This window comes from Trichosurus vulpecula, chromosome 7 (genome assembly GCF_011100635.1).
Source record: "Trichosurus vulpecula isolate mTriVul1 chromosome 7, mTriVul1.pri, whole genome shotgun sequence".
NCBI lineage: Eukaryota > Metazoa > Chordata > Mammalia > Diprotodontia > Phalangeridae > Trichosurus > Trichosurus vulpecula.
The window spans coordinates 49,158,516-49,165,049 of NC_050579.1; the positions used below are offsets into that span (position 1 = coordinate 49,158,516).

At 41.5% G+C, this 6,534-nt stretch overlaps 1 pseudogene; it reads right to left on the bottom strand.

Moving 5' to 3' along the window:
- Positions 1–3,116: 3,116 nt before the first annotated feature.
- On the bottom strand, positions 3,117–4,283 carry LOC118855765 (annotated as a pseudogene).
- Between the last annotated feature and the right edge of the window lie 2,251 nt (positions 4,284–6,534).

Consider the following 6,534-nt stretch of genomic DNA (forward strand, 5'->3'; position numbering starts at 1 on the left):
TCCCCTTTTTCCTTTGTGCCTCACTCTCAGAATGCCAATTATTGCAGCTGTCAGAGCAGACACCACCCCACAGTAGGGTACATCCCTCCTTACCCCCCACCTAATTTATATCCTCTCTTGTTTATCCTTTTCCCTAAATTTGCCTAGAAATATCCTCCCTGAGTCCATACTCTTCCATTCCTTTAAGTGCCAGGTGCCCCCAGGGGATCCCAACTCCCCCACAACGCAAGACAAGTAGTCTTTTCAGGCACCAAAACCTCTCAACCTTATACACTGTAATTCCTCATCTCCCTTCACCTGTAGGAGCATTCATCAGTGGAACACCTTCCCACCTCCCAAATAAGGTCTCCTTCCTCTCCTCTCCTTTTCAATCTCTCCCCTCTCTTCCTCACCCATCCCCGTGTAGGCTTTTCTCTTTCTGAAACCAAAAAAGTCACCTTCCCCTCCTCACTAACCCTAGATTTGACACCAGTGCTTCACTCACTCCTTTCTCCCCTGTCCCTCCTCCCCACTCTCCCATGTTGCAATGCAGCCCCACAAAAGAAGCATTCGCTTGTAGGCAGGGTGTCAACAGGCTCTGTCTCTAATGCCACCATGTACCTCTTCACTGTTGCATCTCCCAGATTTCCACTTTCACCTCTGTCTCGTTGTGTACATAGACAGACATCTCTTGCTAGTCTTTCTGTTGTAGTTCTGCTGCTGTCATTGTCTGCATTAATTCACTCCTCTTGTATGTCTGTTATTTGAGCTGTTTGAGATGGAAATGATTTCTTCAGTTCTGGTTTTCTTTCTAAAAATGTTTCTTCTTTATTACTGATCACCTATCTTTTATCTTGTATGGTAAAACTCAAGATTTTCTGAATAGGTCCCCCTGGCCTGCATCTTGAGCTCCATTGTTCTTTTGAACTCATTCTATTCCCTCTTCCTTTTTATAGTGGGTATAGAACAGTCTTGCATTATTTGAATGGCCTTTCCTTTGTTTTTGAATGTCTTTCTCCTGATGGCCTGTAGAACTTGTTTCTGAATTATTCAATTTAATCACTGTTTCCTGGAGTTTGCAGCCTTGGGTCTTTGTTTCCTGGAGTTGATCTAGGAACTCCTTTAATGGGAATTCCATTTCCTATGTTCAGAAGTTCTGGGCAATTTTCTTGTATTACTTCCTTCATTATGGTGTTAAGGCTTTTTTGTCTTGTAATATTCTTCTGGGACACATTTGATCCTTAGATTGTCTCTACATATCTTGTTTTCTAGATCTGTGTGTTTTAGAGTAAGAAGTTTGTTTTGATGTTGTTTTTTGCTTCTCTTCTTCTAGATTGCCCTTCACTTCTGTGTATTTACGTTCCCAATGTATTGTTCTCTTTTTTGTTTCTTTGGTAAGACTGATTATTTTTGCTCTATAGGACATGAATTCTGCTCTCGTAATTCTCATTTCACTTGTGAATCACTTAGGTGCCGTGTATTGTGGCCCCACAGTCCTCTCAAATTCCACAGGGTCTCATCAACCGTTGTATCATTTTCCTTAAGTTTTCAGTATTTATTCACAAATGCCTGAACTGATTTACTAGGCCTGGCAGCCATATTTCCTTCTGTTGTCACTATTTTTCCTGTTCGTATTTATGTTTAAGGTTTTTGAGATTTTTTCTTGGAATCTTTGGTAGTCTCAGTCCCCTCCCTGCCATATTTTCCTTATCAGTGACTTTTGACTCTCTCCCCTATGATTCAGGTTTCCTTAGGGACTACATCTCAAAGTGTCTCAGACTCCTCATATACTAGGTGACTCATGGATCACCAGCCAAGGTCTCTGTCCCAGCTTTTGGGTGATCAACACTGGTCCCATTTGGATGCTGTGCTCTGTCCTCAGGTTTGGTGGAGTGCTCCGCAGTTCCCTACATGCACAGTCACCTCTCCCGATGACCTATCCCATTCCCTCTGTTCATTAGCTATTTTACCTGGCACCAGCAATTCAGAGCTTTGCTGCATTGGTGCTCCTGGGCAAGCTTTTGCTCCTAAAGGGCTGAGGCCAAGTTCACTGTTGAGGCCCGGAAAAGAGCTGCATCTCCAGGGCACTAGGAGAGAGTGGGGAGGGATATATATATGTGGAAGGGGGTTTGATGGGGGCCTGTTTTGTTCTTGGGTTTACTAATGCAGCCTCAATGCTGGTAGTGAGAGGTGTGGGGGAGGGGTCATGAATGAGCTCAAGATTAACGAGCATAAGTTTCTGGGTTGTTGGTTTTTTTTTTAACTTTCTTTTCTATTTTTGGTGTCCTAGACCATGGAAATAGTAAAGTTCCTTTGTCTTTGGCATATGACTTCTGTTCTGGAGAGGTCTGAGAGGTCATGGGGATTGGGAAAAATGTCCAGACTGCCATCTTGTTGCTCATGTGACCTGGAAGTTCTGTATCCTCTATTAAAAAAAACAAAACACCTGATCTTTTATTTTTGATACTCTTATCACTTCTTTTCTTTTTCTGATTTTAACATTTGATGGTCTTTATTTTACAACTTGGTTGGCGAAAAGGAAGAAGGAAAATTTTAAATGGCTTACAGAAGGCATTCCAGATGATGTTGTTGGTCTAAAGAACTTGCACCTTTAATGTCCATTTGAGTAATCAAAATCCAAAGAAATGCAACACTAAATCTGCATCAGTAATCTATGTTATGAAGTACAGTGCTTTTACTTTAGGCAGTCTTTATATACATGTTTGTGTGTATGTGCATGTGTGTAAATACAAAGTAAATCAAACCACTCATTAAAAAGATGTAACTTAAATGAGGGATATTTTCAATATGTACATTGCACTTGGTAATAACACATACCCAATGAAACTCACAAATTGGAAAAAAGCAGTTATACTTCCTACTTCAATAATTTACAAAATCTTTTCTGTAACCATTATATTTCAGATTACTTATGACATACTCTGAACTTTGTATGAGGTGTAGTCAGGTCAAAATAGAGGTGATAAGGTGAATATTCCTTTATGGGGGAGGGAAGAATGGTGCCTTCCTACAATCATTATGAGAAATCATAAGAATTCAAGACAGGTGGAAAAAATTCATTTAGTCAATTTTCAATTTCCATTGAGCTGTTTTTTTTTCATCTGACTTGCTTGTTGTCATTCCTCAAAATCAAGTGTGTTGAATTCTTCTAGTTCACCCAAATCCTCTTCAGTAAAAAGGTCTTCAGCAATACAACACAAACAACTTCATTTTCCTGTTCTTTGTTACTTTCTTCCAAAAATTTGTGCTCCATTTTCTGCCAGACCTCCTAAAGCTTCACTCAATTTATTATTATCCTCTACTGAAGTATATGTACTGAATCTTTCAAGACTGGCCACAGTAATAACAGTCTCATCCTCATCCTTTGAGATATACTGACTGGAATCTCTAGCATTCACTCTTACTCGATCTTCAACCTTGTCACCACCTGTTCCTTGAGTGCACCAAATACAATCTGCTTCTTCATCATCATCAGTACTCAAGGCTACTGATCACTAGTGTTTTTCCTGCCTTAAAAGGCTGCTTTTATTCTTTCCATATCTTGCTTTTAGCTTATCGGTCTTTTCTTGTCTTTTTCTTTTCTTCCATGCAGGAAGACTCTAAAGTAATTTTGGTAACATTTGGCTCTAATGAAGAACGCTCTCTATTAGATCTTCTAATAAAAAGAAAAGATGAAATTGTCTTTTAATAAAAATTAAAAAACCAGAAGGGAGTGCATGGCAATATCACCTCCAAGGCAAATTCTGAACCAGCCATATTTACTGTTTTCCATAGCATCAAGAAAACAACACATTGAGTTTTTTCCTTTCTGCCTCATCATGCTTCTTATTCACCATTTCTTCCTGCTTTTTCTCATCCTAGTTATCCATAGTATCTTTTTCAAGTTCTTCCTCTCTTGCATCTATATAAACACTTCATTTGGCAAATATTCTTTTTCAGAAAACAAATCATGGGAGAACTTGTACTTATCTCCTGAATTTAGCACACTGCCCTTGCTTGAGCAACGTATATCCTACTGATTTAGGATCTGCACCTTATTTTCAGTTCATCTAGTTCTTCGCGTTCTTTCTTCTCATCATCTTTCTTTAACTTCTTACCGCCTTCATTTTCTGCAGCCCGTCATGGACTTTGTTGACCAAATTTAACTTGATGAGTCACAGCTTTGATGAACTTCTGTTGTTTTACCCCTTTCTTATTCTTTAAGCCAAAAGTTTTGGCCTCAATGATCCCTTTTCTGCTGCCTTCCTGTTGCCCCCAGCCAGAGCCTGTTTCTTAGGAAACATTACAGAGAGGGCTCAGGGTCAGGGCACTGAATCACTGAGGCCACCTGGAAATGAGGGAAAAAAAGGCCACCATGGCCTAGCATGGAAGATGAGTTGCGAAAAAGAAAAAAAAAGCCCCTGCAACAAGTGAGAACTGGTGCCATGGAACATTGTAGGTTCCTCCCCACCCAGGAGAAGCAGCCGATCACTTATTTTCAAGCTTTTCCTGTCAACTAACTCATTCCCTACTGGGTATAAACTTGGGTTCAAATCCCACCTGGAATAATAAGTTGGTGACCATGGGCAAATCCAAATTCTCACTGCAGTCATCTATTGGTATCCAGGTCAAATGCCCTCCTTTCTCAAGTTCAGTACATTGCTCACAGTCTTTTCTGCCCGTGTATAGGGGACAAGTCAGTGTTCCTTCAAACATTGTATTTTAAAGTCAACTGCAACTCTTATGACCTCCAGCTCCACCGTGTTATCAGCCACACAATAGTATAGTCACACTCTTGAATTAGCTGCCACCTTTAGTTGCTGTGGTATTAGAGGTCTAGGTGGCACCGTATCACTGGACCGGAAGTCAGGAAGACAAGTTCAGATCTGGCCTCAGAGATGGCACTAGCTGGGACCCTGGGCGGCAAGTCATTTGACTTTTCTGTTATCTCATCTGTAAACTGGGGGATAACTAACTTCCCAGGGCTGTTGTAAGGAAGAAAGGAACTTTTTTTCTTCTAAACCAGCAACTGCTTTTCAAACCATAAAGCACTACAGGAATGCCAAATATTATTTAATCTGACACAGAACACTGAAATTTCTCTTCAATCACAATCTTTTAATATTTCCATCTCACTTTTTTTGGTGATAATTTGACTGTACATATTTGTTGCAAGAATTTTGTTTTCCTTACCTCTGCCCCAGTGGTAAAGTGGTGGGTTACAGAAAATAAATGCTCACTAATTGGAGGGAGAAAAAAAAAAAACAAACTTTTGTTTTTTTAAAGAAAATGTTGGTAGCTTTGAGAGAACATTTTCAGATCATTAGGCCAAACAGCACCTTGGGTGAAACAGGCATCAAGGGCAAAATACAGATATAGAAGGAGGGCTGCCAAGGGAGGGCCTAAATCTTCCTTTTGGCCCTGTTCTTGTGAAGGGGAGGGATCCAGGAAGTCATCAACTTTGTAACCTGCCACACATTTTTTGCTTGGAAGAGAAAACTTGAGGATGGCAGGAATCTCAGAGTGGTAACCAAGGCTGGGGTGGAGTTAAAGTCTCTTTCCCATATTGCACAGGGTTGCAGGAGATATCCCTGTTCTCACTTGATGGCAGTGGAGGGGTGGGGGGGGGGGAAGGAGAGGGGCTTTCAAACAGCTATTTTGGGGAATGCAGGTAGTCTAGGGTGAGCTGAGAAAGAGGTCCTGGTCAAAGTCTCTGTTCTTGGGATGCATTTAGGATCAGTCAAGGTCAGCCTAAGCTGGGTTTGGTATACATTCCCTGGATGCAGTCAGTCACTTCAGTGTTAATTGGGAGTGAAGGACAGTCCGGTATTATGTACTCTGAAGCAAACAAGCAAGGATGTCAGGAGACAGGTCAGCGTCTAAAATTGTCCTATATGGTCATGTACCATGACAGTTAATTCTGAGTTTCTAGCTAACATGACTGTTGCATCTCTGGTCCAGGGGTTGTAGTGTCCTCCTCTGGTTCTCTTGCTGGAGGATGCTCTCATTCCACAAATGACAGACTCCAGGTAGGGGCCTCCCTTTCTGTACAAAGACCCCGTATGGTCCTGGGGTATGGCTCTGCTCAGTCTATTTAGGGCTAATGGAGACAGGGCAATAAAGACAGAAGTGGGAGGGGGGAGAAAGCAGCCTCCAAAAAGCAGTAGAGTGATCTAGGTAAGCTCTTTGGACCTGTGTACTCTCTCCCTCCTGCTGTTGACCTAGAGGCCCAGGTGCTTCTGCCTGCCCCACAGGACCCTGCCTTTCTACTCTTAAACCCATTCTCCATCCTATGGCAACACCCCAGTCCATCCACTCATACCTGTTCTCCTGGACTACCATCCCTTTACAATCTGGTCAAGCTATTATCCTCCATCTCATCTACCTTTCACAATCAAACTCCTAAGAGAAATGTCATCACTGACATTTCTCATCTCCTACTCTTTTTCTCAATTCTCTGCAGGCTGGCTTCCAATCCCACTAATTGTCAAACTTCTCAAATCTAATTTTGCCAACCATTTATCAATTGCTAAATCCAACGGCCTTTCCCACTCA